At 36.6% G+C, this 26,420-nt stretch overlaps 1 protein-coding gene across 1 annotated transcript in view; it reads right to left on the bottom strand.

Moving 5' to 3' along the window:
* LOC138704836 (GTP-binding protein Rhes-like) overlaps positions 1-18,143 on the bottom strand; it is a 377,948-nt gene extending 359,805 nt beyond the window's left edge. Inside the window, exon 1 of the mRNA XM_069833141.1 lies at positions 17,960-18,143. The gene's annotated coding sequence lies outside the window, so the exon portion shown is untranslated. The remainder of the gene's footprint in view (positions 1-17,959) is intronic.
* Between the last annotated feature and the right edge of the window lie 8,277 nt (positions 18,144-26,420).

Below are 26,420 nucleotides of genomic sequence, written 5' to 3' on the forward strand. Positions count from 1 at the left end.
TTCAGAGCATTTCGAGGATCCCGCCGCCGCGGAACCGGAAACAGGTTCGCAGATATCTAGGTATCCTACAATACCAGAATCTGTTTCTCGTCAATTATGCTAAGCATGTAGCCCCACTCAGAGCATTGTTGAAGAAGGATACACCCTTCAGGTGGGGGTCGGCAGAGCAGGAAGCATTCGATCGAACGAAACTGCTTTTCGCCGACTCAATTCTGTTGGAAAGGCCTAACGACAGCCTACCTTTTCAGATTTATACTGATGCGTCTTCATATGGATATGGAGCAATTCTATGTCAGACAGATGAAGATAACAAGCGACATGTGATTGCCACAGCTTCTAGGGGACTGTCGCGTACCGAAAGCAACGCATCAATCACGGAACTAGAGATTTCTGCTGTGTACTTCGCACTACAGAAGTTCCGTCAGTATATCTTTAATAGGCAGATCATCATATTTACTGACCATGTAAGCCTAGCGTTTCTGAGTAGATGCAAATTGATGAACTCTAGAATATCTAGATATGTGCACGAGATTTTGGCTCATGATGTGACGATTAGACATATTCCGGTGGCAGACAATATCTTTGGTGATTGTCTCTCTCGTTTGAATTCCAAATCGGGGTTACCGGAAACTATCACCGCCCCCGCGTACGAAATTGCCGTGATGAAAATTGATTCCACGAGGAATGGAGCTGTGACGGGAAAATTTCGGAGAATTGCAGATTTGCAGCAGGAGGATTCCACGATAAGGGCCTTAATGGACAAAGCTAGAGAAATCTCACAGGTGAAAGATGTAGTGTATGGATTGCGCTCTGGTATCTTGTATAAATTGCATGGTAGGGATATCCAGAAGTGGAAGATATACATACCTGCGAGTATGGAAAATGAACTTATAAATAACTTCCACCTATCTATGTGTCACTCTGGGAGTGATAGGATTATTTTAACTATGTCAGAATCATTTTATATTAAGCAACTATCAAAGAAGGTTAGAAGGGTAATATCTCGTTGCGAGGTCTGCCAGATGGCGAAACCTCTAAATGTAAGGTATGACAATGTACCACGGGTCATTATCAGGGGTAAAAAGAATGAACTTGTAGCAGTGGACGAACACGGTCCAATGCCCACATCGTCCTTCGGACACAGGTACATATTTGTTACGTACGATGTATTTACAAAGTTTGTAAAGATTTACCCTTTAAGAAATATCTCAAGCAAGTTGTGTGCTGATAAAGCTGGTTAGAGACTACATACCGAATTACGGTCCGGTAACAGCGGTGCTCAGTGACAATGTGTCGGTACATAAATCGAAAGTGTTTTGCAAAAGGCTGGAAGATGCGGGCGTGAAGCTATACAATTGCTCTGCATACTTTCCCAGCGGTAATCCATGCGAAAGAGCGCTTAGGGATATATCATTGTATCTCCGCATTCTGTGTCACCGAAACCATAAGGACTGGTTTAGGCAATGTGAGGTGATTGAGAGAGTCATGAACCACTCTATCAATCCAACGACCGGAGTAGCTCCGATCAAATTTATGTTAGGGATCGATCCCGATCCCATGATAAAGAGTTTGCCGCAGGCAATACAGGAGGGTGAGCCTCCTAGTGCGGAACTACTGTGTAAACTAGCTTTTGACCGAATCAGGAAAAAGGCTGAGTATAGACTTGGTAAAGTAAAAGGATATCGCCACAAATGGGAGCCCTCACCCGGTGATTTGGTATTGCTCAGGGACGTGAAGTTATCTTCCGCCCTTAGAGGACGTTACTCACGCATGGAGTTACTGTACAAGGGGCCCTTCGAAATTAAAAGTAAATACGGAGACCATACTTTCGAAGTGGTAGAAAGGGGGAAAAAGTAAACCTGTTGGAAGGTACCACAAGCAACTCTTGAGGCCTTTCAAACAGGAGAGGCAAGGAGGCAGGAATGAGAAAGAGTAAGGATAGTTAGTCTCACGCGTACATCCAGGTGAACCTGTACAGCGCGGCTGGTACAACCAAGCACGCAGAGTGTGTAATTGATCAATGAATAAATAAATGTAAATATGTGAATGGATGGTATTGTACATATGTAAATATGAATATAAATTGTACATTGTTGAGCTTATTGTGTGAGAGTTGTGTACATAGAAAGGCTTGTGAAGATATATGTAATATTTATTGTAATTGTTTGTAGTGACATTATAATCAGATTGTATTGTAAATAATGTATCACCGGCTGACCGCGAATGGGAACTATGAGGTTAGTTATAGGCAGAAAGCGGGGACATCTCATACAATTGGAAACTCTTTCGGGAATTTCCAATGGTTAAGTAGAAGGGCATTTGAAGCAATAATTAGGAGAGGGAGAGACCGATTTATTAGCGAAGTGATATCTCCATATTTTTATTACATGTATTCGCGGGGATGTTCTGGCGACTTGGTTAGAATTAGCTTCCCACACAGATGGTTCACATCCTCTCGTCACTTGTCAGAATCGGACAGATTTAGGGCCACCTTGGGCAGGGTTCTGCATTGACACTCGTCGAGGCGTAAAATCAGAGAGTTAGACTGGACCCGTGGGAAAGCAACTGCAAGCTTGAGATTTTCCAAAGAACGGGGTTCTCCAAAATCGAAAAACTAATTAGATGTTGTGGGAAATCCAAAGTCTAAATTTAGAGATGACGTATTTCGCGCCCCATAAGAAGAGATCGTGGTTCAACTTATGAGGTCACTTTGGACCAATAGAGAATAGATTTTAGGCCGGTTAAGTGACGTAGTTTTTAACCAATAGGATAGTTAGTTTTAGCGTAGGATAGGTTTTTTTATAAATAAGGGTGACGGGGAGCGGAGATCATCACAACATCTCATCGTGTCGGCGGCCCTACATACAGGGCACAATCACAACATGTCATCGTGTCGGCGGCCCTACATACAGGGCACAATCACAACTTCTCATCGTGTCGGCGGCCCTACATACAGGGCACAATAACTACTTCGTTTTGTGTCGACAGGACGACGACTTCTTTTCGTGTCGACGGCACGACGCACTGAGTTTTTTTTGGTGTCGGCGGCCCAACTTAATAGTCTTTCTTCCGGCGAAGACTCGATAGATTGAACTTTGTCATCGGCGAGACTACTCGCCAACGTTTAGGAGCTTCGATCATAGTGTACGGGACAGAGTATTGAATTTATAGTATCTGATAGAGCTTATTCAGAGCTGCCATAGAGTCGACACAGAAGTGCGTCCAACGATTGAATTATAAGTCAGCCGGAAATACATACTCTAGGGTTTACCAAGTGAATACGACAATAAACTTATAGTTTTGGAGTTTACACTGCCTTTTATATAAGTAGCCGGCTTGGTAATATTCCTGACATCATCCTACACCACAACCGTACCTCGGCTACCCTGAGTGAATCTCACGCAACACCGAGACGCACCCACCCTCATCCGTTATCAACACATTTTTTATATAATATAATATAATATAATATAATATAATATAATATAATATAATATAAGTTATTTGAAGGGTTCAGAACCATAGTGGGCCAAGCGCCATTTACTGAATACGTAGAAAACAAGAGTTAAAATTAAGTTATTACCATAATTCAATGGAAACATATTATAACAAGTAAAATAAAGTATACACATTAAATGTAAATGATGTCAATGTTCATTGAACTATGGATGCATGTAATAAAAATTAAGAAACATGTTAAAGGAATTGTCATTGCACCAAATGAGTGCTCTCTGGACCAAAACGATTCCTTTTTAATTATTTAAATTAAATTTAAATTAAGTAACATATTAAACGATTTATCCTTCTATCAAACACGAATATTCCCTGGATCAAATGTCCTATTTTAATTATGTAATTACTTTATATTTAATTCTAACGGGTGCAGCGGAGCGCACGGGTACGGCTAGTTAAACTTATAAGTAAACGTTAAAAATACAAATTTTGGGAAAAGATCAACAAACTTTCAGCGCATGAAGTTGGGCTATACCTGAAATTAAGTCCAGTCATTTAGCTACCTATCGACTATAGAATGTTATTATTTTTCACTTATAAAAAATGGTCTCAACAGGATTGCCCTTGTGTACTAAATATCTGAAATGGAAATTATGAGACAAAATTCCAATGTCTCTTTGATAACTAAATAAAATGACTAATACTAATACGTAAGGATGTTCGAGAATAAGGTCCTTAGGGAAATATTTTGGGTTAAGAGGTTTGAAGTTATAGGAGAATGGAAAAAGTTACACAACGTAGAACTACAAGCATTGTATTCCTTAACCGACATAATTAGCAATATTAAATCTCGACGTTTGAGATGGGAAGCGCATGCAGCACGTACGGGCGAATCCAGAAATACATACAGAGTGTTAGTTGGAAGGCCGGAGGGATAAAGATCTTTGGGGAGGCCGAGATGTAGATGGGAAGATAATATAAAAATGGATTTGAGGGAGGTGGGATATGATAAAGACTGGATTAATCTTACTCAGGATAGAGACCGATGATGGGTTTATGTGAGGGCGGCAATGAACCTCAGAGTTCCATTTGTATGTAAGTAATACCAATACAGTCACTATTTTACAAACATAAAAACTTACAAAGGTAACAAATTGCGCAAAATACATTGTTAGACACAGTCCTATCTTTTTTTCTTTTTGTAATAAAAACACTGTTTTCTTTCTTATGGAAAGTCTGATACTTTGCTTATTCACCCATGCGTCCCCTTCTATCAACGAATCACCGAAACTAGTCATTTTTTGCCGCCATAGGCAGATATACACATTACAAACAGAGAACCACTAGCTTGTTTTTTCCTTCCTGATATCCCAGTAGATTCTTCGGTCTTATCAGAATTCTGGTCTAGCTAACCTTCTTTCCTGTGACTGGGATTTTTTTCCTGAAAAATGTTCCAATTAGCAGTAGTACGTTGCTTGTTGCCGTTTCCTGTCGTATTGCTTCTTGTGCAATCAAAAATTCCGCCTTCTTTGCAAGACGCTGACCTATCTGTTGCAGGAATTTGAACAAGCGGCAGTTCTTTTTCTGAGCTTGGCTTACAAACTATTCATCACAATTCTTTTCTGAAACGTGTAAAGTATCATCACCAGGCTTCGAGACTTGGGACCCGATACAATAAGTTTACTGTGCATGTACTACAGGTTGTTGACTCGCTGCAGGTAGTGAAAGGTAGAGATGTGTTGAGGTAACAACGTTGCTATTTAGAATAGAGTACGGTAGTATGGGGAAACACACACATGTAATTCTGAAAGTAAATATACATTACATAATGACAATGTCAAAAATGTCAAAAGAATGTGAAAACCATTTATTCTCCTGTATTTTATAAGCATTTGTGTTTAATTATACACAGTGTTAATGGTGGAAATAAACATGTAGCAATTTTAATTACTTCATTTATCCTATTAGTCGTCTTTAGGAAGTGCAGTTACAGTACCGAATTGAAATGTACTACAAGATACATTTTCAGTGTCTCAAACGTAAATCTTTTTCCGTTATCTGCCAAACACAGTTTGTTCCGTGAAAAGCAGTGATAGGAGCAAAACGAAAAAACCTAACGTCATTGCAGTCTCCAAGAGACAGTCCTTTATTCTCGGGTGACTATGTCCACTAATTTGCTTTTTACATTACATAATGTTCCATATCCGTTATTTTTACATAGCATTCATTTCCACTGCTGTCTTACACGTTCAGTAACCGGTGTACTTGGTGTCTCATTAATTATCTTTGTCATTTCCTCAACTAATTTGAGGGCTTTCGGCATCACTTGCTCTGACTTTTCTAACCGTGTAATAGTTTCAGACACAGTTTGAAAATAGGTTTTTATAAAAACCGAATTATTCGTCAGAACCTTCAAATCCAGAGCGTTTTCTTTTACGTATTTCTTGGCATTCATTCTACAGTACCCCCACCCAGTGTACGCTTTACCATTACACTCGTTATGCGGATTTCCCACTGAAATGCTCTATCGGGTCCGAAATCACGAAGCCTAATCATCACTATCCATAAATTCCGATGAGAACTTTGATACCAATGGACGAAAAGCATAGATTTTGTACACGCCACTATCAGGTTTACTCACCGCGTTCAAAAACACAATAGGTGTGAGGCATTATAATATCAGCCCTTGCTGAGGTCGTACGTGTCTAGTAGCCCGAGTGTAGGTTGGACTTGTTCTTCAAGAGTTAGCCTACATACAAAATTAGAAGATAGACATATTTTAGGGTACAACTGAAAAGCATTCCGTTTATTTAATAGTTCTTTACTTTAACGAAGACGAAAGTGCGAACTATATCAAAATATCGTTTAAAAACGTTTCCTATTTTCGCAGAAGCTATATGCACTCAAAATCATCGACAACGATGCAATTTCGTAGCTTATATAAATAGAAATGATCGATCAAGAGTTGTGAAACATGCTAGTAAATTTGCAAAGAATTTAATACGTAGTGTCAATAATGAAACTTCGAAAACATGACGGAAAAATGAGGGAAGAAAAGAAGTGTCAAATAAATTTCTGTTATCAATGGAAGGATATACAACACATAATTAGAAAATATATTACCAAATCTAGTATACACAGTCACGAAGCTCAATACGTAGTAAATATGCATCCATAGATAGTTGCTAAACACTAGGATCGCTACTATCGTCTCATTACAGACAAAGCGAAATAGTACCTGCACAGCCTATTGTTCGTAGTACCCTCATAAACTCAAGCTTCGTGACTGTATATACTGGATTGTGATATTATACTAGAGAATACACTGTCGAAGTTTCTATTTGCACTTTAGCAACAAGTCAATGAGAAGTTGGACGTTATTCCATACATATGAATCCGAATAGACTCTTGTACAGCAGACTGTGTTACGATATAACGATGACGACGATGGTATTTTAATCTCTTATTTAATAACTCTATATCAACCTGGGATAATACAGCGTCCTGTGGAAAAATCATTTGGCGAGATGAGATCCAGAATTTTCTCTCTGATTATTCGACATTCCTGTTACAATTGGGGAAAATTTGACAAAATCATTTATTTCAGAATTAGATTTATTTCAAAAATTAGATTTATTTCAAATGTTATTTTAACTGATCGTTTCATTTAATTTAGGATATTCCCTGTTGTTGTTGTTATTATTATTATTGTTAGTATTAATTATTAGTATTATTATTAATTGTATTTTAATTAATAAGTTTATTATTGTCATTACTGAGTGTAATTAGTTACCACTGCCACCGGGTATATACCCATTGCAGTGTGAATAAATACATACACACATACACAAAATCCAACCGCTAAACACCAAGTATAATTCGTACCCAAACCCGACCAAGAGTCGAGTTCCTAAGCTACTACAATGGCTACGAATACTATGTAATAAAATAGTATCACCATGATATTACAGACAGGCAAAATGATGTCAATCTTAACAATCATGACGATCAAGATGACACGATGGCGTTATGGGGACCAAGATGACAGCGCTATGGAGACCAAGTTGACATTATGACGTTATGGTGACAATAGGACGGCGTTATGGTGAACCAAGATAGCATGATGGCGTTTCGGTGTCAGAGTCTGCATGATGAAGTTAAGGTGACCGAGATGATATGATCGCATTATGGTGACCAAGATGACATCATGGCAATATGACAACATTACCTGACAGCGTTATGGAAACCAAGATTACATAACGACGGCATACTTACCAATTTTTACCTACAATTGTTTGACGGGGAGTAATGAATTTCACCTTTTGGTGGCTCTACCTCAGAAATAGGACACAAATCATCATACCGGAGCCGAAATGATATGAGTTACTAGGCTTATCTCCAGAGGAAGAAGAGCGATTGCGGAGTATTATCTTCTTTCAATATTTCAACTCTCTATTCAGTTTCATGCTTTAATAAATGTAAATCAACATAATGTCTTCACAAGCAGAATATTTATAACGAGAAACTACCAACCCAGCAGCCGCAGAGAGCTGATATCGTCTTTGTCAGAAATTCTACAGGAATCTGAATCCTGTCTTCGGCAGATTTCGAATATTAAATAACTAAACTTTCGCCTTTTTTATGTTTTTCTTTAAAGATGCACCTAAAACGAACTCTTCGCACTGAGTTCAGCATATTACACCGGGCTTCCTCATTAATCTTTGAGAATGTGGGGCAAGGTTAATCTGCTTGTTGATTTACGCCTTTCCCCATTTTACAGACTTCATTATTCAGAACAGAACGAAGATAAATCTCGACTCCACCAATTGTTTATCCAAGAAAGAACACTCCTCCTGTACCAGTGGGAATAAGGGAATGAAGTTAATTAACTCCCATGTAACACAGTCAAGAACACGTAATAACCCGCAAGTAGGTAGCATATAGTATTGACAGCATGTGGAAGCGAAAGTTCTAGCCTAGAAATCCACTTGCATAGACAGCCAAAACATGTATCGTGATACATAATGAATGTGTTTACAACGCATTTCTGATGTCGACTCAACCCACTACCACCGCTGGGCTTGCAGTATCTCTGTACTAAAACGACTGACCGAGAGTCATAAATTCAAAATACGCGCGGTCGCTAGCTCCGCACTATACGCAGCAGGGTGACTACCGCGTGTTACACTATTTTCCATGCTTAAATTCTCTCCCTTCTAATAAACTGAATAATTATGTTGATGTCCTTGTAATTCTGAAAGATCTATTTTGTCAGAACAGAATTATTTACGAAAGACTTCTGGAGTACAATATTTCTTTTTATGTTGATCATTTCTCGGTGTATATAAAAAGGTGAATAGATCTTCAAAGATAAAATAATTATTGATTTACAACATGATATTATCACTAAAACTAGATGCAAGGAACTAACAGGTGCTCAAGATTTCAATAATTTGTTTAAAAACAAATAGGAAAGTTTCGTTCCTTTGCCTACACTATTGAAGCTATGTTCGCTATGACGTATGTTTATAAGCAACATGGAAAATCCAGATGTAGATCCAGACTGAAAGAATCATATTTCTGATCAACTGCATCTAGCAGTAACTGTTGTAACTCCCGATTTTCAGTCACTGATACCAACAGAAAATCCGATTTCCCAAACCAGCTATAACGGCTGGGGGGATCATCGTGCTGAACACACGATACCTCCATTCTAGTTGGATGATCGTCCACCTCTGCTTCGGCATGTGGACGTAAGGCCAGCAGCCAGCTAGTCTGTTTTAGTCCTTCATGGGCTGTAACGCCACGAATTTATTATTTTTATTATTACATTACACTATCCTATAACACAATAAAATGAAAAAGAACGACGAGGATTTGATCCTGAGACGTTGACATCTGAATTAGAATTTTCTTCCAACTGAGCCACGGGGGAAAAGTAAAGAAGCATAATAATATGCGGAAAAATTGGCCCAATACCCCCCAAGACGTCCTGATTTGTGGAAGTTCGTCCAGGACATGTCCACTCGACTGCAAAATGTGATCCAGATTGGAGGAAGATGGACTAAATCAGGGCTGGGCATCGGGAGCGGAACTAGACTCTAAATGGGGATGCTTAATATTCATCCGTCAATGAATCAACGCTGCGCGGTGTTCGGCAGGGAAGAAAGGGGATGAAGAGAAATCATATGGCTCCCCGTGAGAGAGTAGAATCCGCTCTTGCTGCCCAGCCCTGGACTAAATATTGAATCGTGACTTTTGGTTTGGTTTTTAACTTGTAAATTGTTTGAATTTCCTAAGACAGACGCCAGTATGCTTGTTTTATTTATACCACGAAAGATATTTTTGTTGCGTATTTTTTTTCTTCTTTTCTTTCCATTTGCAGCCATAATGTCATAATAAATAATGATAAGTCATGGCATAATGCATTTATGAATCTGATGTTAATTACGCCTACTGAAACAGTCATAAAAGAATCAGCAGCAATTATATTTTCTCACCGTCTTAAAAAAAACATGCAAAACACTCCGTGGTGTTCGAACGCACAACCTTACGAATACCAGCCCGGAACACCACCATTACGCTACAAGTGTAACACGTAGAATACTTTATTTATAAGTTATAACTGTATATAGCAGGCATAATAGTCCAACAATATGTAAAATCGCCTGTCTTCGAATTGTAGCAGAGATACTCGAAGGGAATTAGTATCTAGAGAGCTGCTACTTTTTCTTTTGATAGCTGTACACTAGGATACGCTATTTTTACTATTAAACTATCATAAAAAATGTTACACTTTTATATCCAGTGTTGTGTATTGTAATTCAAGGCATTTTATTTCATAATACTATAGCCTACATATTTTTTAAACTGTCTATAATAGTGTAAATATGGTCGGTCAACGTAGGCTTACATTCTTTATAACAGTGGAAATAGTTTTTAAAAAAAGCGTCTTCTAGTGTATACCCGTCAAAAGAAAAAGTGACCGTTCTCTAGAAGCTAAGTTTTCTTCGGGTATCTTTGCTAGAATTCGGAGACAAGTGATGTTACCGGTACATGTTGGACCATGTAGCCCGATATCTACAGTTATAACTGAATTGTTCTGCATGTTACTATTCTAGCGTAATGGTAGCGTTCCGAGATAGTATTCATGAAGTAGTCCGTTTGAACACAACCTAGTGCTTTTTATGTTTTTTTTAAGAGGGACAGAAGCTATAATTGTCCCCGTCTCTTTTATGACTGTTTCTGTAATTAACATCAGGTTCATGAATGTATTATGCCATTACTTTATCAATATTTATTATGACATTATGGATGAAAATGGAGAGAAATAAAGATTTTATTCTCAACAAAAAATCTTTCGTAGCATAAACAAAACAAATTTACTGGCGTCTGCCTTAGAAAATTCAAACAATTAACAATTCAAAAAACAAAACAAAATGCCGCGATTCAATATCTTCCTCCCATCTCGATCACATCTTGCAGTCGAGTGAGCTCAGAACAGACTAGTCTCTTCAAATAGCAACTGTTCTTATCCACGGCATCCCAGGCATCCTGGACGAGGTTCCACAAATCGTTATTTTTCCGCAAATGCTCCTTAACGTATGCCTCCATAGCTCAGTCGCAAGAATGTCGGAATTTAGAAATCAATACCTTAGGTTCAAATTCTCGTCATTATTTCATTTTATTGTGTTACAGGATAGCATAATGTAATAATTAAGAAGAGAAAACTAACTCTAGTATTCGCAGCTGTATTGTTGCAAACCTAACATTAAATTTATATTATTTATATCGCTAAAGAACGATAACAGAATATAAATTATAACTTGAATAATATTTATATCGATAAAGAACGATAACAGAATATAAATGGTAACTAGAATAGATCTATTATTTATATCGCTAAAGAACGATTACAGAATAGAAATGATAACTTTAATATTATTTACATCGTTAAAGAATGATAACAAAATAAAATAACTTGAACAAGACTTGAACTCTCAACTCTCGAATCATTAAGCGAACACACTACCGCTGCTCTACGAGACGCAATGTTGAAGAACTCCTTAAACATCAAAGTTCCGAAACTGCTTCTATAAGCTCATGCATCGTATAACATCAGCGTAATCCGAAGTGTACTTAGAAAAAATTCGCTGTTCACGAGTGCAGCCACTTTACTTTTTAACAGCTGTACATTTAGTAATAATAATAATAATCCGTGGCGCTACAGCCCGTGAAGGGCCTAGACCGACCAGTTGGCTGCTGGCCTCACGCCCACATGCCGAAGCAGAGGTGGACGATCATCCAACCAGAATGGAGGTATCGTGTGGTTAGCACAATGATCCCCCCAGCCGTTATAGCTGGTATTCGCAACCGGATTTCGCTACCTATCGTAGCTCCCCAAGTGCATCACGATGTACATTTAGTAGTTTCCCAAAATAGTATTTCCATCTGTGCAGGAGCGAGTGAGTGTCCGCAAGCCTTCATTCTCATCCTTGATCAGTTTACCATAATAATAAGCATAATAATATAATAATAACAATAATAATACTTATGGCTTTTAAGGAAACCGTAGGTTCATTGCCGCCCTCACATAAGCCCTCCATCGGTCCCTATCCTGTGCAAGATTAATTCAGTCTCTATCATCGTGCCGCATCTCACCTCCCTCAAATCCATTTTAATATTAACCTCCCACCTGCGTCTCGGCCTCCCCAAAGGTCTTTTCCCCTCCGGTCGCCCAACTAACACTCTATATGCATTTCTGGATGCGCCCATACGTGCTACATACCCTGCCCATCTCAAACGTCTGGATTTAATGTTCATAATTATGTCAAGTGAAGAATACAATGCGTGCAGTTCTGCATTGTGTAACTTTCTCCATTCTCCTGTAACTTCATCCTCTTAGAACCAAATATTTTCCTAAGAACCTTATTCTCAAACACCCTTAATCTCTGTTCCTCCCTCAAAGTGAGAGTCCAAGTCTCACAACCATACCTACAGAACAACCGATTGTTTTATAAATTCTAACTTTCAGATTTTTTGACAGCACGCTAGATGACAAAAGCTTCTGAACCGAATAATAACAGGCAATTCCCATATTTATGCTACGTTTAATTTACTCCCGAGTGTCATTTATATTTGTTACTGTTGCTCTAAGATATTTGAATAATAATAATAATAATAATAATAATAATAATAATAAGTTTAATAATAATAATCACAAACAACTAATTAGTCACTGGCGTAGCTAAGTAGGCTAAGGAGCTTGCCTGTCGACCCAGAGTTGTGCTCTGGCACAGATTCGATTCAATCTTGGGCTGATTATTACCTGGTTGATTTTTTTCCGAGGTTTTCCCTAACCATAAGGCGAATGTGAGGTAATCTATGGCGAATCTTCGGCTTCATCTTGCTAAGTACCATCCAGCTATCACCAATTCTATCGACGCTAGTAATTAATACAGCGTCGTTAAATAATCAAGTAACAAAATATATATCCGAATTAAACCACCTGACAGGCGTAGGCCTACTAACATTTTTGGATAAAATTTAACTCAACTAACCCTTTATACTTGCTAGCCTCATTCCAGTCATTCACAGTGCTCTGCTCAAGGGCAGGTCTTTCACTACAAACGCAGTATTTACCGGTCTTTCCTATTTTCTGCCTTTCTCTTTGTCTCCTCATAAAATCCACATGCCTTAATATCGTCTATCATCTGATATCTTCTTCTGCCACGAACTCTTCTCCCGTAGCCTAATTTAGTTCAGTCTATATTTAGAATTTAACAGTTAGAAAATTACAATAATTTACATAATGTAAAAATGTGGTTGTGAAGTATCAAGTCTTGCTCAATTGTACGTCCTTTTTTCCTTCAAATACTAGAAACATCATTTGATCTTCAGATACTCCAGCCAGAATGCGAAGCAAGGGACAGGAGCGATCTGTATTTGTGATGGCTATAGTCCTGTAACTGTTACATTCATGAGACTCTGCTGGTTTTCGCATTTCCTCCTTCCCCGTTCTCGGCTCACAGCTTCACTTACCTGTCCTAACGACCTTAACCTCCCTTTATCTTCGATCGCCCTTGCCCGGCATTCCTAACCTTCATTAACACATCGTACTCGTTTCGTAATCCAACCCCGCTTTAGCCAACTCTTTCTGTATTAATTTCTCGCTATCTTCCCGCAATGGAATATCTTATTCGTACCGCAATTACGTTTCAATAGACTGAGTTATCCAAGAGAATGTATTCGATTGAGATGAAAAACTATCCATCACGGCAATAGTTCAAAATACTGTACCAAGTAAAATTGATCCTCATGAATACTGTACGAGACAAAATTATAGTTTCTTTCTAAATATACCCAAATGCCACACAACTACTGGATTAAAACACAGGATTAATTTTGGGCTCAGCATATAGAATTCAGTACAATTAACAAACATAGATTTAGGAAACAAATTAGATTAAGTATTGTTTTCTCTTTCCTTAAGCTAATTTAGTTTAAAATAGATGTTTAATACCCATGTATTTTATAATTTCTACATTTATACAGCACGTAAGGGGTATAAGTGTCATTATTTTAAGTGATGATTGTTCATGTCATAAGTAAGAAAAAAATGTTCTCACAATTTTTTTCTAATTGCAATATTTAACCAATTATTAAAGTTTACATTCTTAGGCGTTTGGAAACGTTGCTGGATGGGTAGGAGGGAGTTTCCAAGTAGACAGTACAGCTCAAGCGAATACATACATACCTGTACGAAACAGATGCTCTGTTCTAATGCAGAGGCGGACCGTTGTTTACATAAAACGAACAGCAAATACAAACTTCCAATCTCATTAATAGAACTTTATGGTAAATGTCCATTTTATTTAACAATATTGGCAATATTGGTCCATTTTTTTGTTGCACGTCTAAAAAAATGAACAATAATGGTTTACTGCACAAAATCACACGAACGTTTTTTCTAATGCAACATTTTAATCTCTCCTGCTCCCATAAAGCAGTACTATTTTTAAACAAATTTCTGGTTGTGTGATTTTCGAAACGGATAAGAGACTCCTAGTTCTAATAATCGTTGAGAAACAGCTACAAAAGTTCGCCGGTTAGGTAATCTTTTCTGAGGAAAACGTTGAGGTACGTCTTTCTTGTCTCACTTGAATTACGACGACTTTCTCCATAAATTAATAACATATGATATTCCTAAACTGTAAATGACATTGTAAGTTGTTTATCGAATACCCTATAATAAACTGTCATCCGCTCTGCAGTAGACCTATGAACAGGGAGCTTTAACTCCCAAGCAAACATTATGATGGGGTCAGATAAAGAAAGTTGATTTTTTTTCTTTCACCGTGTTAATAATGTCAAAAGAAGTGCTTATATAAATTTTGGCCACTCGATCGCAATTACGAGAGCCGTAAAAATAAGTTCTCTAGGGGCCGTTAACAGAAAGAAAACACAAATTAATTGGAAAAATTTATTGGAACAGACACAGAAATTGAGCTATTTTTCAACATATTCCCCACCGGAATTGGATATTTGTCATATCATGGAATCGACAGAGAGGTGCTGTCCAACTCTGACTTTTACGAGACAAGTATACAGAAACTGATCCCATGGTACGACAAATCTCTCAAATCCAGTGGGGGATATGTTGACAAAGAGCGCAACAATTGTTGTATCTGTTTCAATAAATATTTGCGTGCAATTTTGTTTTTATCTGTAAACGTCCCCAGGAAAAATCGCTTTCTGAATGGCCTCGTAATTGCGGTCGAGTGGCCAAAATATGTATAAGCACTTCTTTTGGCATCATTAACATGGTAGAAGAAAAAAATTTAACTTTTTTTATTTGCCCCCATCAGAATGTTTGCTTGTCAGCTGACTCGTAATTACGTCTGTGCAGAGTACTGCCTGCTGAACAAGTTGCCAAGTCTGTCACGCCTGAATATTAACAAATTTAAGCATGCATTATTTAATTTCACGAAAACGTAATAGAACATACAAATATTTATTTAAACTAATATTAACTCTTTGCTAAATATACCTACTGATGTAATTGTTTTCGTAACGATATAAGTAGTAAAACTCAAATAAAATAAGAAAAGAAATATTTTTTTCTGGGAAAACTATCAAGTTTTGACCCCATATTGTATGGACTTTTTTTGATCCTGTAGACCCCGACGACTGTGTAAAGGACGGTACTTATACCCCTTACACCCTGTATATGCGATGATTGTCCAAGTCCGACAGGTGACGTGGGTGGAATTCGTGAATCAGATGCTGACAGGTGGGCTTTCCTGCCTCAGCCCTGATAGAGTCAGGTCCCATTTCGCGGATAATTAGCCTGATAAGCTCCAGGATCCCGGAGCCTCAAGCCTTTCCTATATCAGAATGGGAAATACCGAGAAACGCCGAGAAATACTTCTGCAACGTCTTCTTTGTTAACCACAAATTTTATAATGACCTAGCCGGGGATCAAACCTGGGCCACCTCGATGGAAAACCGGCGCGCTAGCACTTGAGCCATACACTCGGCTCAGCTGTCCCCGCATTTAACCCATCTAACCTATAGGCCTACTATAACGAAATGCAAATCAGACGTCAGTCCAGTGTGGTGTGGGGAGATATCGAAGATTGGGCTTATATTCTACTGTAGAATTTTTTTAACAAATAAAATTCAACTCCGCTACATGAAAATCCGATACATTTGTATAATAATAGTCTCTGATCTCATTCTGTGTGAAATTTAATTGTTGTTATAGTCTACTACGAAATTCTCCATTATATTTAAGCGGTTTTTTTTTACCAAATTGTGTTTAAAAGTTAAGGAAAACTCTTCAATTCATTCTGTATTTAATTAAATTCACTTCCATTATCTTCATCATTATCACAGAGCTAATGCAACCTCTAGTTACGCGACAACTAATCATCAGATGCCTACGAAAGCTAGTAGAATTAGTACGCTAAACTCCGTTCACAAAGGTCCCATACATACGTATTCGTAACACTCGCTGACATTTTCCTGCCTATACATTTGCAAACCTGTCTCGTAATTCTTCGTCGTTTTAGTCTTCACCCATTTGCATGCTTATCTACCTCGTTTTCTGAACATTTCTCTGAAACGAAAATTAGTAGTATAATAATTACAGGTCTCTCCTTTGTTAGCAGGCTACCAGTTACATTTATTTCTATGTTTGTAATATTATTGAAATGTAAACAACGTAATTTATTCGTAGATACAGAGTTCCCTTATAATGATATATTATTGCTGGCTTACTTATAAAATCTCGTAACTGCATTTGAGGAAGGTGTAAAAGAAAGCAAGATAACTTCTTATTCTGTTGACATCCCAGCTAACAACTGATATGCATTGTTATTTATAAAATAAAGAAATATTTGCACACTTACGAGATGTCATTAGCAGACGAATTTTGAAAATATTCACAGATTTCGACATTCTGGAAAAATTGGACTCGCAGAATATTAGAAATAAATCGACGTTATGTTCCTCCTTATCTACAAAACTAATATACGTATAAATATTTGCGAATTAATTATAGATATTCGTCATTTTAAACTAAATCATATACATACAGTATAACTCATATTACTCCGCTATAAATAATTTATTTTTAAAGCCTAATGTACTTACTGTTAGTACGTAAGGCCAAATTGTTTGCTGTTTAAATTCGTTTTTCTAAATTATTCAAGAAAACATCCTCCAATGTAATATTCACTGAGAAATAAGGTACTATGTTAAGCGAAGAATAAGATACTATTTTTTAAATTTAATTAATGAAATGTAAAATTTAATAACGGTTAAAATTTAAATAAAGGGAGATTTCCCCATACCTAAAAATACAGATCGAATTATTTGAAATGAAAGGTTGCTGTTGCATGAAGTGAAAGACTCAGCAAATCTTTACCATATCTGTGGTAAAACAACTTGAAATCAGTATTAAATCACATTTAAAGTTAATATTTAGGCAGAGAAAACAGTCAATTTTTTCATACGAATAAACGATCTTGCTACATTTCTCATTTTCTTACGAAATAAAACAAATTATATTACCAGGCCGTCAAAGTGCATTGTTATCGTTTTAACAATTATTCGACAATTATTTATTTAGGCAAACTAATAAATAGCAACAGCCGTCATTTGGGATTTACAATAACAAAATTATTACGCTTTTTTTCAATGTTCCGTTACATATTCTCAGAGTTTTTCTGTATTTTCCTCATTATGGGCTACACAGATTAGATAAATCTGCCGGGGTAACTGTGCGAAGATTTCAAGTTCATTCAAGCTGTTCTCATCATGATGGACAGCTAATCATTTGTAAGTTCAATGACAAAGTTCTCTGAGCAGGCCTCTTAAAATAATTGTTTCCTCCGTTTACTAACGGATTATGAAATACGTCCAAATAAAAATGTTGATTGTAGTAATCAGTACAAACACACTAACACAAAAACATAATTAAAATAATGCTGATTCTACTCACGTTTATCTAAGTCGTACTTCAAATCACCGCTTCACTCAGTAGGCCCGGCAGCAACAGGTTAACGTAGCGACAAGTTCGACAGTCAACTAGCCACTGACAGAAGACTATTACAAGCTGCGTGTCGCTTAGCAACAGAACAGTGTCGGCGCGTATGTGAGCAGTAAACGGAGCCCAGCAGAACTGTAGTATTCGCAAGGCAACCTCCCCTTACATATACGCTGAACAGAGCATGCTCCGTTTCTGTCTGACCAGGAACAAACAGAAACACGTAGTCAGGATAGAGACAGGCTGTCTATTCCGTGTCTACGTTACTATCCTCATCTTTTTGCTGTTTCATAATCAACATAAAGTACTTGTCTTCTAAATACTTTAATACAATATTTGCGTTTTTCAGTTTTTAATACTTCTGAAATTATCACACTCCCTTTTTTATATAAAAATTCAAATTAGAATTACCATTTCACTATTAACTAATAATAATAATAATAATAATAATAATAATAATAATAATAATAATAATAATAATAATAATAATATATAATAATATTACATTCCCTTTTCTGCGTCTTTCTTATTTATTTCTTTACGGGGAACCTTTTCCTGAGTACCACTCGAGAAAAACTGTAACAAAGATTACATCACTGTTCCTGACAGGAGTTGTGTCGATGCTACCCGCAATGCATTCATTAGTCATAGAATTATATTTGTCCATTCATGACCCAGATTATGCTTCTAGTACATCACTGATCAAATAGAATGCCCAACCTATGATTATTATGCTAGCGGATCCATCCTCATTTGCTTTTATACATATATCAAAAGGTCATGTGCTTCGTAGCATTTCCTGAAAGTACAACATTGTTCAAATGGAATGAGCTATCTTCAGTTACGTCTGATGATCCATCCTCATGTGTATTTGTATTTTAAGAGGTTATGTGCAACGCATCATTTTCTGAAAGAAACAACCCAGTCATCCGGGATATCGTTTCTATATGTTATAGGGAATTCCTACAATAACGGTGACGTGTTATTACATGCTGCTAATGGCAGGTATGAATAATAATAATAATAATAATAATAATAATAATAATAATAATAATAATAATAATAATAATAATAATGTTCTTTTAGGTGTAATAGAGCGACTATTGATCAGATATTTTGTATTCGACAGATATTGAAGAAAAATGGGAATATAACGGTACAGTATATCAGTTATTCATAGATTTCAAAAAAGCATAAGAGAGAAGTTTTATATAATATTTCATTCAATTTGGTATTCCCAAGAAACTAGTGCGATTAATTAAAATGAGTATCAATTAAACGTACAGCAGACTCCATATAGGTCAGTTTATGTCGGACGTTTTTCCAATTCACTGCGGGCTAAAGCAAGGACATACACTATCACCTTAACGTTTTAACTTTGCTCTAGAATATGTCATTAGCAAAGTCAGGATAACAGAAACCCAGGATAACCCAGAGATTCATTGCCACCCTCACACAAGCCCGCTATCGATCCCTATCCTGAGCAAGATTAATCAGTCTCTACCATCATACCTCCTCACACCTCCCTCAAATCTATTTTAATATTATCTTCCCATCTACGTCTTGGCCTCCCTAAAGGTCTTTTTCCCTCCGGCCTCCCAACTAACACTCAATATGCATTTCTGGATTAGCCCTTACGTGCTACATGCCCTGCCCATCTCAAATGTCTGGATTTAATGTTCGTAATTATGTCAGGTGAAGAATACAATGCGTGCAGTTCTGTGTAGTCTAACTTTCTCCATTCTCCTGTAACTTCATCCCTTTTAGCTCAAAATATTTTCCTAAGCACCTTATTCTCAAACACCCTTAACCTATGTTCCTCTCTCAAAGTGACAGTCCAAGTTTCACAGCCATAAAGAACAACCGGTAATATAACTGTTTTATAAATTCTAACTTTCATATTTTTTGACAGCAGACTGGATGATAAAAGATTCTCAACCGAATAATAACAGGCATTTCCCATATTTACTCTGTGTTTAATTTCTTCCCGAGTGTAAGTTACATTTGTTAGTGTTGCTCCAAGATATTTGAATTTCTACACTTCTTCAAAGGATAAATGTCCTATTTTTATATTTCCATTTCGTACAATATTTTGGTCACGAGACATAATCATATACTTTGTCTTTTCGAGATTTAATATAGACTACAGTAAATAAATGTAGTTTACACTGTAATAACCATTAGTTCTGTAAATCTGAAAGCATAACAAATTACATAATATGAATATATGTAGTAAATAAAAATAGCTTTTTTTAATTATAAAATATACCATAAATTCATTTGTATTGTCATCTTTGTTCGCCAAAAACATTGCAATGAATAACAATGTATATATGTACCATATTATATATAAATTATATTATATAATGTATATACAGATTTTTTTAACATTTAAAAATGAAGCTTCTCCTCATGTTGGCTAAACAATGTTTATAACGTGAAAAACTTGGCACCACACTACATGATGTCATGGAACGAACAGGAAATATTGTAGATCAAGTTCAAAAGTAGGTAGTGTTTTGTGAGATGTTAGCAAACAATCTCTTACAATCATTGTAGCATAATCGGGATTTGTTTCTTCTCTAATAGCCCCAGGAGCTGCTCTATCAGTTTTCTGATAAAGTTCTTCTCCAAGTCGCAGAGCATCAGGTAAGTAGGTATACAATTAATACAAATACATCATCATCATCATCATCATCCGTACAAGTTATAGTCCCAGAAGGACTGTTACGCCCATCTCTTCATCGGACGTCCAGTAGATCTCCTGCCTCTAGGTTGGTAATGCAGGATTGCACAAGGGATTCTAGTCCTAGACATACTTTCACATGCTGACGCCAGTATCTTTATAGTGACATATGTATGCTAGTATAGAGGTAATTTCAAGTTCCTTTAAGATGTGCTCATTTCTTTTATGGTCTCACTTAGTATAGCCAGCTGTTCGGCGCATGAATCTCATTTCACTATCAGTGATTCTACTTGCGTCACATTTCCTTACAGTCCATTATTAATATCATAATAAGTCTAAGGCGCAATTCACACAGAGAAGATGTGGCACGGACATCGGGCGGAGGCATGATGGCTTTTCGAGTCTCTCCCATGAAAACAAATGTATCAATGCACACAGAGAGGACGGGATGGGAGCACGCCACTCCGAAGCCAGCGCTTAGCCTCCTTCATGTCACCTGTGGCTCTTCAAAGCGACAGGTGACGTCTGACTGTAAAACAAAATTCGCGGCGATTTTGAATTTAATATTTAATTTTGTGAAGAGATGGTGTAATATGGTATAGAAACATTGGTGGGACATTATATAAAAATTCTGGAAACGGTCGGTATACATGTTCAATTCTTTTCATCGCATCTTCTACTCCAGAATATCTAAGAACTCTCTTTGAATATATTACAACTTTACGGAATCAACATCAGGCTTTACTATGTATTCCTTGTCACCGTACCTCTTTCTATTCATCTTCTTTCACCGTGTCAGTTTGTCGCCTGTGGACTCCTTACCTCGTCATGTCGGGGATTGCCGAAGAGTTAATCAATTTAAATTAAGAATTAAAATTACTCGTACATACTTTTACAAGGATTTGATTTGTAAGTGTTAGCCAAATTTAATAGGTTATTCTGGGTATTTATATAAATTATCATTTAGGCTTATTATAAAGTAGAATTAGGATATACATTGTAATTACTTAATTATGTATCATGTTTAGTCAATATTTCATTATATATAAGCTCCTTAATGTGCACGATAACGATTTTATATTTAAATATTACTACGTTTTATTGTGTCAGTACATATTTCACTTCTGGTAGTGTGGAAGAGAAGGCCTCATGGCCTTAACTCTACCGGAATAAATAAATGAAAAATAAATAGAAAATGCATAAATGTATAAATAAATGAATAAGTGCATAAATAAATAAATAAATGCATAAATGTATACATGCATAAGTAAATAAATATATATATAAAACAAATAAAATGATTAAATAAATAAGATATGCCATATATTCTTCCTTTTTTCAACCACTAAGGGTGCACACAAAATCTTTTTTTTTTTTTTTTTTTTTTTTAATAATTAGCAAGTTGTAGGAGAGCCAGGGCATCCTCATCGTCTGAAAAAGACATTACGAAAGCTGTGCGACGTGCAAGTGTCGCAAGTATTTTTGACTCTTCAGTATGCTTTGCTCACTTCATGCCCGCGTCACGTCTCCGCCCGAGTCCGAACCATGTCCTGTCTACGTCTTCTCTGTATGAATTGCGCCTGAGTCACCAGTTAATCTGAATACATAACAAATGTAAAGATAATTTACTTACAACTATCATTTAAACTGCAAATATTATTGACATACTTAAATATAATCATTGTTTGACATGTTAAGAGAAAATAAATTCTGTAAATTCGTCCGAAAATAAACTTCATATTGTTAAATATTGCTTATGAGTATTATATTTTGGAGTGAATGTAATTTACTATGCCTGTTGAATTACGTAATTGCGCATTTTAATACTGAAATACGATACCGTCCTACAGGTTCTAATAACGGCAGGAAGAAGATTCCAGATTGAAAACAGCATATTATGACATAATCATTTCCTTTCATTCACATTTCATTTGGAAACTGACATTTTTCGGATGACGCAATAACGAACACGACGGTGCTGCTCCTATAATAAACTTAAGGAACTGCACCTTACAAAAATTATTATACATATTCCCAGTGTCTGGTCGAATGCAGAATTTTCACGTCAAAAAATGTGTTGGCCGAAGAGTGGAGATGAAATATTCTTTAAAGAGTTATAACTGTTAATTACAAAAATACGCCTAAATCGTAAACATCTCACAACATAGTGCTTATCATATTAAAGTAAGTTATACTGAACACAAGTGAACGTAAAGATAGCCATTTACGAAACAGAGCACCAAATGTTATAAGTTCAAAGATTATTTTCAGTAAATTGTATATCCACATTCTCTATTCAATTTAGGAGAGGTACTTCACTGTATTTATACTTCATCAGGTATTTATTATGTTCATAGCTCATGCGATAGCCTTCTCACAGGTACTAGTGTTAATGAGTGTCTTTATAATTAACAACAAGTTAATATTGCACGATCGCTTAATATATAAATAGCTCGCAATAGTGCATAATGAGCAAGTATTCCTCATTTACATAACGTAGTTTATTTCCACTCGTATACTTCCACCCCATGAACGCATCTGTTAGAATCACATGTAAGGATATATCACGTACTTCCTCGTGTGCTGCCAGCCACGTGTCACGCCTTCGATGGGGGACTAATTGAGCCAATCGAGTTGGATAACAGATCTGATACGAGAACTGGAGTGGGAAAGAGGAAACTCAAAGCCGATAAAGCTTCCCTTCCAGTCTCTGCTAGCAGTGGTGTAGCATGCAATGCAGTATTACTACCTGAGAGGATACAAAGAAAGGAGGGAGTACTTCAAGTCAAATATGCTTGAAATCGGTGCGACAGATATGAGTCAAACTATACCTTTTACGCCCCATAATCCACCGCGAAATACGACCAATTGCCAAATATTAAATTGTTACTATCGGTTTTGGTCATACGTAAACGGATTACAATGGATCTGGAGGTAACAGGACCAGTGCCACGACCAACTCACGAAAATCAGGAGAAACCACCGAAAAAACAGGAGATTACAGTAGATTAAACATGAATTTATTTTCTCTTCGTATTATAATGTTAATTACAAAACAGTATACACTGTAAGAAAGATGATACTGTTGTATTACTATATAGCACATCCCTAACAAATGAAATGGAACAATTTTGCTAAATATTAGTACTGTCATCTTTACTCAGCGTATGTAAATAAGTCATGCAATTTTGGTTTTACACAATAATATCTCATTGACAATGTTTCGCATTAAAATGTATTAATCAGGATTTTTTTTGTATATTGACAAACTATTTTTGATAGAACGAGATTTATTTTAAAGATTATATTAAAGACAGTACTGCATTAGCTGTGATTATAACATACGAAAAATTATCCCTTTTCCTGTTTTTGCATAACTACCCTTTAAACTGTTCATAATTTTCCCACTATGATTTATAATTCTGGAAAGGAGTATTTACTTTTCTTCCTTGCTAGGACACTTTCACTCATTTTAAAAGATCCCTGTGCACGATATGTAACACAAAAATACCATTACCTACACTTCACTCTCTCACTGTTTCACGTGTTCTTGCTCCTTTAAGCATCATTGTGGCGACGCGCTATGAACAGGGAGACACAACGAGCTAGAAGAATATTCTTACTTCTAGCTTCTTGGGGAGACAAATGAATACATTATTTGACTTGTGTATAAGTTGCAAAAGTAAGACATGGTGATATAATATCATATATAAAAATTGAAAATCCGGGCATAGAACAAGGTGACTGCAGCATGCCAAAAACGAAGGAGACATTCGTATTTTTGACAAAAAAAGAAGTAGAGGAGTAGATTCAATGAAAAAAACAGGAAATCTCCTGCTTAATCAGTAGGTATGGCAACACTGAACAGGACTACTAGCAGATTATTATATCAATGTATGTTTCACTATATATTTATTAAAAGTGTTATGGTTGTGACATGGACTGAACACTTCATTTCCACATTCTTTCTCTCATCAAGAAGAATGTTGGCATTCCTTCATATGTTAAAGCATAGGGGGGACATATCAACGGACATATTCTACAGTTGAGCCGAACAGAATATTAGCTTATTATAAAAAATAACACCTGCTGAACTTGACTATACTTTTGAAATATTCACAACAACACGAAGCAATTTGTAATCGTAATAATTTGAACAAAACAGTTGATAAACACGCCGGAAAAAGAGATGAACTATGGTAATTTGACGGCCATACTAGTACACCTTTTTGGTTCCACCGTTTCAAGCTTATGACCCGGGGTTGATTACTACACTATGTTTCCTTATTTTTTCATTTAATCAATTATGGAAGTCACCTACCGTAGTTCAGGTGGCAGAGTTTTTGGTTACAAATTTGAAAGATTCAGGTTCTACACCAAAAAGAAAACCGATTGATTTTATCTTCCTTCGATAGGGACTAATTTAGTGTTTGTTGCCCTCTGTTTGTTCTATGTTGTCTCCGCCGTTGATCTCAGGAAGTGCTGAACACATGACTCCATGAATCGCTATTAATGTTAGGGATCATAGTGGGTAAGGAGACGAAACAGAACAAATGAACCGATATTTGAATATATACAGAGTGTTTCAGAATTCAACCGAAGAAGTGTAAGTGGTTGTAGAGGGTCCTAGTAAGTATTTTGAGATAGGGAACTAGGGGTTTTCGGGTTCAAACTTACACGTAATGGCGTGAAATATTGTTTGGGTCAGTACGCCACTGATTAAACCTGCACTTGGCATAGCCATGCATTTCGAAAAGTGTCGGATACAATTTTGCTATATAATATCACTAGCACAATCGGTAAACATTGTAGATGGTTTCTGTCAGAGGATGAGTACCTTTTAGATGTCTTCAGGGTAGCTCGAGGCGCATACATAGAGTTGCACTGACCATTCTCCGAAACTCGGAGAGTTTTTACATCAAGTTATACAAAAAGTTATGTTATAAAACCATTATTTTTACTTTAAATTAGCATTTATTTCTCGATTCCTCTAAGCGGGACACGTGTATTATTTAGTCAACCCGTTTACATCTATTTATTATTTTATCTGTTTTCAAAAACTAAAATACAAACACTGCGAGTTAGAGAATTTCAACGACGAAAAGTATCTACCCTTAATCGTGTTGTGCGTGATGTCTAAAATAAAGTATAAATGGCTTCAATCAGACACTCTGTATATATATTAAACATTTTCCTTGAAAACACTTTGTCTTATTTGAGACGGAAGTCTTTTATATGCTATTTGCTATGAGCAACTTATAGATAACTTTCTAGTTGAAATTGAAAATGGTCATGATAAAGTCTCTCTACTGAAAGTATTGCTATTACCGAAAGTCCCTTAGTCCCATGGTACTTCTAATGAATATTTTTAACTCCTTCCAAGTAGAGAAAGAAGGCTCAGTCGCAATGTTTGCATGTGGAGTGCCACCACCATTCGCAATACAGGGTTGTTTCCGATCTCTGATAACGGATTTGAATGACGTTCTGTGCGTCAGGAGTCACACGACAGCTGAACTGTGGCGCGAAGTGATCTCATAGTCAGAGTGCACAGCGATTCACAGCATAAATTCCTAAAATAAAAAATCGAGTCTTTTTGTGAGGGGTACATCACGAACCTTTCCAATATCAAGTACAGTTAAGTGAAAACAAAAGAAGCCTGCAATAAACGAAGTTTCGTTATTTCCAAGAAGGACATCTTCTGTGTACTTAATAAGATTGGTGAAGCTCGAA

Source organism: Periplaneta americana, chromosome 8 (genome assembly GCF_040183065.1).
Source record: "Periplaneta americana isolate PAMFEO1 chromosome 8, P.americana_PAMFEO1_priV1, whole genome shotgun sequence".
NCBI classification, from domain to species: Eukaryota; Metazoa; Arthropoda; class Insecta; order Blattodea; family Blattidae; genus Periplaneta; species Periplaneta americana.